Raw genomic sequence first — 11,430 nt, 5'->3', positions numbered from 1 at the left:
GTATTGCATTCGGCAAACCTTCTAAACAAGACCATTTTTAAGTGTTGAAGAGCAAAGATGTCAGCTTGAGGGTTAAGACGTGCCTTGGCCTGACCCAAGCCTTGGTATTTTCAATAACCTCATATGCATGTGAAAACTGGTCAGTGAATAATAAAAACCATAGAAGTATTGATGCTTTTGAGTTATGGTGGTGGAGGAAAATATTGAAAGAACCAACACATTTATGTTGGAACAAGCGCAGCCAGAGTGCTCCTTGGAGGCCAGGATGACCAAATTTTGTTTTTCATACTTTGCATATATTGTCAGGAGGGATCAGTCGCTTGAGAAAGATATCATGTTTGGTAGGGTGGCGGTTCAGAGAAAAAGAGGAAGAACCCCAGAGAGATGGATTGGCAAAGTGGCAGCACCAATGGGCTCAAGCGTGGTAATGATTGTGATGTTGGCCTAGCATGGTGCAGTGTTTCATTCTATTGTACATACGGTTGTTATTAGTCGGTACCAACTTGATGGCACCTAACAACAACAACAATCATAATGTCCTCCAGGTTCATCCATATTATGAGATATTTCAAATATTCATAGTTATTCTTTACTGCATAGTATTCCATTGTGTGTATGTACCAAACTGTGTTTTTCCTTTCTTCCATTGAGGGGTGTTTAGCCTGTCTCCATCTTTTGCTACTGTGAGTAGTGCTGTGATGAACATCAGTATGTATATATCTACTAGCGTCCTGGCTCTTATTTCTTGGGGGATATACACAAAGTAGACGGGTTGCTGGGTCATATGGTATGGCTATTTTGAACTTTTTGAACGAGTGCCAGACTCTTTTGAAGTGGATTTATTTATAATGTTAAGTATACAGTAAGGACAATTCAAAGGTTGTGAAGCAGGAGTGTAAAGAATAAGTCAAACATCTAGTAAATTCTGGTTACATATTTTTTTTAAATGTAGCACAACGTCACATATTAAATATAAGCAATGTCCTGAAAAGTCAGGAACGAAAACACATGATTTTTTAAAAAAACTGGTACCCATACCTCAAATCTTTGCAAATCCATTTTTAGTTCTTAAAAACATTTTTAGTTCTTAAAAAACTGGTACCCATACCTCAAATCTTTGCAAATCCATTTTTAGTTCTTAAACAAAGAGAGTTCTTTTAGGAATTACTATCTTATATACTAAAGAAAGATTTTCCTGATATTTGTTTTCTTTGCTTCATTTAATAATAGTCTTTTTCTTCTTTTAAATCCAAGTAAATGTAATACTTTTGAAATATATTTCTATGTAAATTGGAAAATATCTGGAATGATCCTTTTCTAGTATTGACAATAGCTATTTTGATGACGAAAATTTGGAGTTATTTTCTTCTCTTTTCAGTTCTATGTAATTTTAAAAACAAAGATTGTTTGTTGTCTTGTGAAACTACAACATACTTTTCCTAAAAAAAATAAAGAAATTAGATGTCAACTACTTTTTACTCTAGATTTCTTGAAGTGTCACGTGTGTGTGTGTGTGTGTTTGCATGTGATAGAAGCAGAGTTTTGCAGTATGTTTTTTCTCAGGAACAGAATGCTGTGATATCTGTTTGGTGTAATGAGCACCAGACAAGATGGTTAGCGATATAGTGAGTGAGAATGGAGTCCAGAAAAACTGAGCAGGACTCAGCTAAAACACAATATGAAATTTTCAGAAAGTTCAAAGTTAAAAATTACAAAGTTAAACATCCCCTTTACCACTAAAAAGAGCAGTCCTGGCCTTCCAAAGCCAGGTGGGTGTTATAATTGATATTGAGAAAGCTTTGAGACAGGGTTGGAGGAAGAAGGGAGGCAGTGGGCTAGAGGGACTCTCCTTCTAAATGGAGAAGCAGGAAGGGGGTCTTAATCAGTGGGCAAACAGAATAAGCATCTTTTCTGTAGCTGGATTGAACCAGGGGAACACCAGATTTCTCAAGAGCCAGCATTCCTCAGAAACCCGGTGGAAGTCTTCCAGACAAAGCAGACAGGTTAGCATCAGTTTTTTTCACAGTCAGAAGAACAGAAAGGAGTGAGACAGACCAAGCCAGTATATGGTGAAATCCTGGGAATCTGTGAGGTCTGCCAGCCCTGCATAGCAGCATACGGGACAACCCTTAGTTCCCTCACCTGGCGAATTGGTATGGAATTGGCCATCAGACAGTAAAGGAAATGCCTAGGCTAAAGGATCACTTGCCCTTGGCAGTTCACTTACTGGTGAAAGGTCCTAACTGAAAGGACCTCTGTAGTCTGGGGCCCCTCCCAATGGGTCCAAGAACTTTGGGGTACATTTTTATGCTATTATTCCCTCATCAGCTTCTCTCTCCTTTGTCTTTCTCTGTTTCCTTAGACACACACTTCCTTATCCATCTATCCACATTCAAACCAAGCTCATATCTAATAACTCAGATTCAAAACTGAAGTTCAGTTCTCATAAAATCTCGATCACTAACCACTTGTCTTTAAGCAAACTGTGACTCTCATGATACCCACGTGTGCATTAAAGTAGAGAAGAAATGTGCCCCATAGGGTTTTCAATGGCTAATTTTGGAAGTAGATTGCCAGGACTGTCTTCTGGTGGGCTCAAATCACCAACCTTTTGCTTTATGCCAAATACATGAACCATTCGCTTTAGCTAGGAACTACTTTGGGATCTGGTGTGGCTCTGTAGGATAAGGACTGGACTGAGTTGGAAACAATTCAACAACACAGAACAACAGCAGCAAGGGACTACTTCCATATCACTAGCTTTCTTCTTTTGACTTGATTCCTCATTATCTACAAAGAAGAAAACAAAATACACAAACACAAAATCAATAACAATAATAAAAAAGGGAGATGTCTTGGCCTTCGGAAGTAGGCACAACAGGAAGAAAGCATAACAAGAAGTTGTAACCACACAAACTGTTCTCCATAACAAAGGAGTTGTGTGTCATGACCTTTAGGTTGAGCAACCTTAATACAATATCAGAGTGCTGAGGTGCTAAAATCACTATGTTGCTCTCAGTAAATCAGTTCTTAGTGGTAATGTAATTTTTCAAATGGAAAATTCCAGAGAGAAGTGGCTTGCTCTTTGTTACATAGCCAGAACTTAACTAACATCAGGCCTAGGCCCAATTCTTTGACTTCCCAAGACCTTTCTTTGATGGTCTGTATTGGCTTAGCTGGGATGTTTCTCTGGCAAGTTATTATGGTAGAAAACAAGACTGGCAGACCTCATTGTCTTCACTTGTCTCTGGTACATTGACATTTTCTTTCCCTGAGTGTGGATGTAAAATAGAAAGAAAAAAAAAATTTTTTTTTTTTAATAGAATTATATACCTAAGACTAGGAGCTCTGGTAGTATAGTGATTACAAGTCGGGCTAAAAATCTCATGGTCAGCAGTTTGAAACTACCAGTGGGTCTATCTGAGAAAGATGAGGATTTCTGCTTCTGTAAAGATTTACATATGGATGTGAAAGCTGGACAGTGAAGAAGGAAGATCATAGAAGAATTGATGCCTTTGAATTATGGTGTTGGAGGAGAATACTAAAAGTGCCATGGGCTGCCAAAAGAACCTATAAATCTGTTTTGGAAGAAGTGCAGCCAGTGTGCTCCTTAGAGGCCAGGATGGCTAAGCTTTGTCTCTCATACTTTGGACATATTGTCAGGAACGAACAGTCACTGGAGAAGGATGTCATGCTGGGTAAGGTGGAGGGTCAGAGAAAAAGAGGAAGACCCCAATGAGATGGATCAGCCAGGTGGCAGTATTGATGGACTCAAGTTTGGCAACAGTAGTGAAGTTGGCCCAGGATCAGACATTGTTTCGTTCTGCTGTGCATAAGGTTGCTATGAGTCCATGCCGACTCGATGGCACCTATCAACAAAGATTTACAGCCTCGGACACCCTATACAGGGTTGCTATGAGTTGAAACTGACTCCACGGCACATAACCACCACCACCATATACCTAAGGCAGAAAGTAGAAAACCATTGCACTGTGTTTCCCAGGAGAAAGGATTTTCTGGAAATATATGATTTGTTTTTTTCTATACCCAGTCTTTTCTTACTGACCATTCTTTTCTTTCCTTCACATTAAATATTAATCTAACAGATTAATGCATCTCATTAGCAATTTAGTGGACACTCTAGATGACACCAACACTTATCTGTCGGTTTGTCATACTATGGTGGCTTGTGTAGTACTGTGATGCTACAAGATATGCCACAGGTATTTTACATAATAGGAGGGTCACATTTGATGGACAGGTTTTAGTAGAGCTACCAGATGAAGACAGATGATGAGGAAGTAGAGGCAGACTACGTTTGAAGGGTTAGCTACTGAGAACATTATGAATAGAACATTGTCTGTTTTAGTGCTAGACTATGAGTCCTCATGATGGAGGACACTCAAAGCACAACTGGGAAAGAGCCACCACATCAAAGTAGTGCTGACTTTACTGACAGATGAACCAATATTTTCAGGATCTTAATTTGCTGATGGGGCAAAATGCAAAATACAAATAAACAGCTGTAAACATTCAGTAATAATCGGAATGTGGAATGTATGAAGTGTGAATTGACAAAAACTACAACTCATCAAAAATGAAATGGAACACATAAAGACGGATATCCTAGGGATAAGTGAACTGAAACACACTGGTATTGGCCATTTTGAATAAGACAACCATATGGTTTACAGTGTCAAGAACGACAAATTGAAAAGGAACGGTGTCATATTCATCATCAAAACGAGTATTTCAGCTGCCTCCCACCCCCACCTTCCACGCACGCGGGATTGTGGAAGCAGTGCGGGAGAACAGCGAGAGCTCAGCAGGAGACAACCGATGGGCAGAAGCAGTTACCTCCCAAGCGCAGTCTGTAAAGGAGCATCCATTCAGCACGCAAGGTCTCAAATCCCGACGTTAAGTCTCTAGGCCAAATTTAATAGTCTAAGAAGCTCTGGATGGGACACTGGTCCTGAATCTCTTGCAAATCAGGAGGAGGGAAAAAATAGAGCCTTGCCACGACCCCTTGGGATCTACCGCCCACATTTCACTGTGAGGAGCTAGCTGGCTGGGCCTGGAAGTCACCACAGCCACGAGCCTGGGAATCATGGAAGACGAAGATCTGTGTGAATACTTCAGGCTGCAGTATGGAGAGCGGCCACTGCAACTGCTACAGAAGTTCCCCTCCATTGAGGAGCAGTCAGAATCCCCATCCATCCGGCTTCTGAAGAAGAAAATGAAGGCCAAGATCATGCACCGCGCTCTGGAGGAGAAGAAGGAGATACTTAAAGGGAAGATGGAAGTCTTAAACTTGCGCTGGAAGGAGTTGGGCATCAAGGAAGCTGAGCTGAAGACCCATATGCAGAAGTCTGAGAAATTCATCCAGGAGAATGACCAGAAGCGAATCCACGCCCTGAAGAAAGCCAAAAAGGAGCTAGACCTCAAGGAGCAGCACATGCGGGAGCTGGCCAAGGCCAAGCAGGAGCTGGCGGCCCTGCGACTGAAACACCAGACGCTGAGCACCAGGCTGCAGAAGTATTCCATCTTCAACAAGTACCTGGAGAAGGTGGTGGAGAACTCCGACTTTGAGGACATAAATGAGGTGATTGCCCACTACAAGACGCTGGTGAGCAGGAACCATGACCTCCAGCAATTGGTGCAGGAAGGCCAGGAGAAGATTGAGCAGGCCAAGGCGCGGCTGGCGCGCTACATACAAGAGAAGGAGGATGAGATCCTCCAGCATAACAATGAGCTGGCGCAGCTTCAGATGCTATTCGACCGTGCCTGCAGTAATGTCATTATCTGCGAATCTCGTTGGGAGCACATCTAGAACACCGCTGCCAAGAAGACCCTCCTGCTTGGCACCATCAAAATGGCAACGCTTAACCTCTTCCAGATTGTGAGCAAGCATATGAAGGATCCAGCCAATGTGTCCCTGGAGGACACGCACAAACAGCTGGACATGATCCAGCAGTATATCCAAGATCTGTCAGACATCTGGACAGAAGTGAAGAAGGAACAACCACAAACCCAGGTTTAAGGAGGCAGCCATGGTTCCAGAATGTTCTTAGACAGACCTCTCTGCCCAGCCCACTAGGGATCACTGAGCTTTTGTCCTGGCGAACACTCTGACGTTTCCACGTTAGGTCGGTCATTGGTGTTGAAATTGAAGAATTCTATCAACTTCAGTGAGCAATTGATCAATCATTCAATCAAGATGAATTGGTAGTTACTGGTGATTGGAATGCGAAAGTTGCAAACATAAATGAAGGATCAGTTGACAAATATGGCCTTGGTATAATAGAAACAATGCTGGAAATAACATGATAGAATTTTGCAACATCAGTGACTCATCCATTGGAAATATCATTTTCCAATGACATAGGCCTCACCAAATGAAATATATAGAAACCAGATTTATGACATCTGTTGGAAGAGTCAATGGGGAAGTGCAATATTATCAGCCAAAACAAGGCAAAGGGCCAACTGTGGAACACACTAACAATTGCTCATAAGCAAGTTTAGACTGCTGCTGAAGAAAATTAAAACAAATATACTGAAGGTCATATTTTGAGATCCAAAATATGACCTTCAGTATATTCCACCTGAATTTAGAGACCATCTCAAGAACAGAGTTGATATATTAGATACCAGTAACCAAAGACCACAAGAGTTGTGGGATGATATCAAGAGTATGAAGAAACCAAAACATCATTGAAAAGACAGAAAAGACCAAAATAGATGTCAGAAGATACTATGAAACTTGCTCTAAAGTGTAGAGAAGATAAAGTTACTGGAAGACATAATGAAGTAAAAGAGCTGAAAAGAAAATGTCACATGGCAGCTGTAGAAGACAATGTAAAGTATTATAATGAAATGTTCAAGGGCTGAAATTGAAAAGCTGTAAGTTAAAAATACACTCTGCATTTCTCAAATAGAAAGAACCAAATAGAAAATTCAACCCTTGGGTTTCAAGTCTATGTCAAGAAATATGGAAGACAACTCCCTGTCTAACTGATTTGAAGTGTTCTAGATTTGTGCCCATTCCAAAGAAAGGTGACACAAGAAATGCAAGAATCACCAAACAGTATCATTAATATTACAAGCAAGTAAAATTTTGCTGAAGACAGAAAAAGATTGCAGAGTACATTGACAGAGAGCTAACCGAAATTCAAGCTGGATTCAAGAAAGAACATGGGATGATGGATATCACTGCTGACATCAGATGGATCTTGGCTGAAAACAGAGAATACCAGAAAGAGGTATACTTGCACTTCATTTAATCCACACATTCATCTGTGTGGATCATAACAGACTATGAATTACACTGTGAAGGATGGGTATTCCAGAACACATAATTGTGCTCATGAGAAACTTGTAAATAGACCAAGATGCAGTCATTTGAACAGAACAAGGTGCTACTGAATGGTTTTAAGTCAGGAAAGGTTTGTGCCAGGGTTGTATCATTTCATCATACCTATTCAATCTATATGTTGAGTAAATAATTCCAGAAGTTGGATTATATGAAAAAGAACATGGCATTGGGATGATAGGAAGCATCATTAACAACATGCAATATGCAGATGACACACACTTGCTTGCTGAAATCAAGAATTTGAAATTATTCTTTGATCAGATACTGATGAAGATCAAAGGTAAAGACTACAGCCTTCTGTATTGATTGCTATACAGTAATCCATGGATCAATGTAAAATAAACAGAAATCCTTACAACTGGACCAATAAATAACATCATGATAAATGATTAAACAAATTGAAGCTATCAAATATTTCATTTTTCTTGATCCACAATCAATGTTCATGGAAGCAGCGCTCAAAAAATCAAATGACATATTACATTAAGCAAATCTGAAGCATAAGATCTCTTTAGAGTGTACAAGAACAAAGATGTCAGTTTGAGGACTATGGGCATCTGACCCAATCCATGGTATTTTCATTCACCTCATATGCTTGTGAACGACAGACAATGAATAAAGCTGATAATCAAAGAATCAGTGAATTTGAGTCATGGTGTTTGCAAAGAATATTGAAAGTAAAATCTATGCCTACAAAGCATATTGTTGGAGAAGGATATTTAAAGTGCCATGGACTACCAGGAACAAACAAATCTGTGTTGGAAGAAGTACACCCAGAATGCGCCTTAGAAATGAGGATGGTGAAACTTCATTTTTCATACTTTGGATATATTGTCTATTCATAGTCCTTGAAAAGCATCATATTTGATAAAGGCAGAGTCAGAAAAATGACCTCCCAAGTTGATGGGTTGACATTGTCCAAATCAACAATGGACTTAAACATAAAAACAATTGTGAAGACAGCATAGGGTCAAGTGGTATTTTATTCTGTTGTGCATAGGGTTGCTGTGAGTAAGAACTAACTCAACGACACCTAAGAACAAATGAGTAAAATAGTGAATAGTTCAGGAATCATCAAAAGAAGTTGGAAGGAATACAGAGTTGCTGTAATGAAAATAACTGGTCAGTGTTCACCCATTTCAAGAGGTAGCATGCAATCAAGAACCAATGGAATTAAAGGAAGAATTGCAAGGTTCACTGAAATCATTTGTGAGAAATAGGCTTCAGAAATTGATTAAATACAAATTGAAATGTTTCAACAAACTGATGCCATTTTGGGTGCTCACTTGCCTTTGCCATCAAATTTAGAAGAGAGCTACCTGGTCAGCCTGTCAGAAAAAAATCCATATTTGTGCTCATTCCAAAGAAAGATGAACTATGTGGAAATCATAAAACAATACCATTAATATCACATTCAAGTAAAGTTTGCTGAAGATAATTCCAAAACAGTTGCAACAGTACTTAACAGGGACATGCCAGAAATTCAAGCTGGATTCCAAAGGGGATGTGGAATGGAGGATATCATTGCTGACATTGCTGATTCTTTAATGGAAAGCAGGAAATATCAGAAGGATGTTTGCTTGTGCTTTATTGACTTGCAAAAGCATTTGACTGTGTAGATCATAAAAAACGATAGATAACATTGTGTAGAATGGGTATTCAAGAACACTTAATTGTGCTCATGAGGAACCTCTTCATAGAACAAGAGACAGTCATTAGAACAGAACAAGGTGGCACTGAATAGCTTCAAATCAGAAAAGGTTTATGTCATAAGCCTTCATCATACTTATTCAATTGTACGGTGAGCAAATAATCTGAGAAGCTGTTTTATATGAAAGATTGAATGAAGACTCATTAATATTCTGTGATATGTAGATGACACAACCTTGCTTATGGAAAGCAAAGAGGACTGGAAATATTTACTAATGAAGATCAAAGACTAGAGCATTCAGGATGGATTAAACATCCATGTAAAGAAAACAGAAATCCTCACCAATGGGCCAGTAAATAACATCATGATAAATGGAGAAAGAATTAAAGTTGTCAAAGATTTCAATTTGCTTAGATCCATAATCATTGTTTAAGGAAGCAGCAGTCAAGAACCCAAATGATATACGGCATTAGGCAGATCTGCTGGAAAGATGAAGCTGTCTGCTCCTGTAAAGATTTCCAGTCTCAGAAGTAGGGTTGACTTGATGGGAAAAGACTTGGTAGACATGAAAAAGGTGAGAACAAGAGATGCAGGATCTTGATCCATGTATCGAATTAAACCAGTGTAGGGGTCATTTGAATTGATCACAGTACTTGGGCCTACAAATCAACCTGTAAAACTCAGTCAAGAACTCATTTATGGAGTACTCCTCTGGTCCTGGTGTGACACCGTAGACTAAGCACTGCTCAATGGTTCAAACACGCCAACTGCTCCTTGGAAACCTTTCATAGGGTTATTATGAGTCATAACTGACTCAACATCATGTAACACCAATCATTGATCAAAATATCTGTCAGTGTTGCTTACATTTTTACTACTTCTGCTTAATTTCAATCTGACTGAGGTGAAGTGAAATGTGTGATTCTTACACTCCATTTGGAGTCCTGATGTGGTGCTATAAAATAAGCACTGGATCACAAATCAGTTTGAACTGCAAGGTTGGCAGTTCAAACTCAGCAGCTGCTCCTTGGAAACCCTATACAGGGTCACTATGAGTCAGAACTGACTCGATGGCACTTAACAACAACAACAAAACCCTTAATTTACCAGTGTGGATGAGTGACCTTAGACAAGTCACAATGCTGGTAAGAGATAGAGGCAAAGTAAGCATCTTACATCTTTTCACCATGATCCCAATCTCTACACCCAGGTATCACCAGAAGGCACAGCCCTCTTCTGTTTGTGAAACAAACATGAATCAATTTTGGCAATGTACTCCCGAAGAAAGCAGGATATAAAAAGATACTTACTCTGTCTTTCCACATGGCTTTAGTATATAATTCCCCCCCAAATTTAGTGGTAGAGATTAGTTGGATGTTTCAGGGAAGGCAAGGAATAGCATGGGAAAGTAATTAATATTCTATTTTCCCTAGGACTCAAATATATTCAGGCTTGGTATGAGCAGGTCCTTCTAAGGAACACAAAATCCTGGAGTTAAAATCTAGAGAATGAGTCCCTGGCAGAATAGGCTTTTAAGGATTAGAATTGGATGCTGGAGAAGTCCTATTAGCCCTTGGCAGTCTACAAGACTAGGTTCTAGACTAGATTCATTTTCCACACTTGCTGAAGAGCTGGCTATAAAGAATATGGAATAAACTAAAGAAGATTAATTCCAATCCAACCCATCTGGGAACACACATTGGAAAATAATAGGGGTAATTATTAGGATAACTCAGACTTTCAACATCAATACATATTTGGTGTGCTTGTCTGCATATTTTGTACAATTTTGCAGTTTGAAAAAATGAATAGGTAGCATTTGGCTACTTCTTCTCAAAATGTGTTTGGGAAGCCAGACCCTGCAGAATGTAAGAGAAGATAGAGGGGAAAAAATAGCCTCCAAGAAAAACATGACGGGTTGGATTTTTGCTCTCAGAAGGTTATTCTAAACACTTGGATGCTTTGTACTTGGTTTTTGTAATGGAATTACCATTTTTGTTGTTTGTAGTTGTTAGGTGCCATCAAGTTGGTACCTACTTATAGTGACCCTATGCATATAAGAATGGAACCCTGCCTGATCCTGGGCCAACCTCACTACTGTTGCCACGCTTGAGTCCATCGATGCTACCACTTGGCCAATCCATCTCGTTGGGGGTCTTCCTTATTTTTCTCTGACCCTCCACCCTACCAAACTTGATATCTTTCTCAAGAGACTGGTTCCTCTTGACAATATGTCCAAAGTATAAACGACGAAGTTTGGCCATCCTGGCCTCCAAGGAACACTCTGGCTGCACTTCTTCCAACACAGATCTGTTTGTTCTTTTGGCAGCCGATGGCACTTTTAATATTCTCCTCCAACACCATAACTCAAAAGCATCAATACTTCTACAGTCTTCCTTATTCA

General features: G+C 39.7%; 1 pseudogene; it reads left to right on the top strand.

The window, feature by feature from the left end:
* Positions 1 to 6,040, top strand: part of LOC102824236 — a 57,457-nt pseudogene extending 51,417 nt beyond the window's left edge.
* Positions 6,041 to 11,430: the final 5,390 nt, after the last annotated feature.

The sequence above is a fragment of the Chrysochloris asiatica genome, unplaced genomic scaffold, assembly GCF_000296735.1.
Source record: "Chrysochloris asiatica unplaced genomic scaffold, ChrAsi1.0 scaffold00110, whole genome shotgun sequence".
Classification (NCBI taxonomy): Eukaryota; Metazoa; Chordata; class Mammalia; order Afrosoricida; family Chrysochloridae; genus Chrysochloris; species Chrysochloris asiatica.
This window is presented reverse-complemented; position numbering and strand designations above follow the sequence as displayed.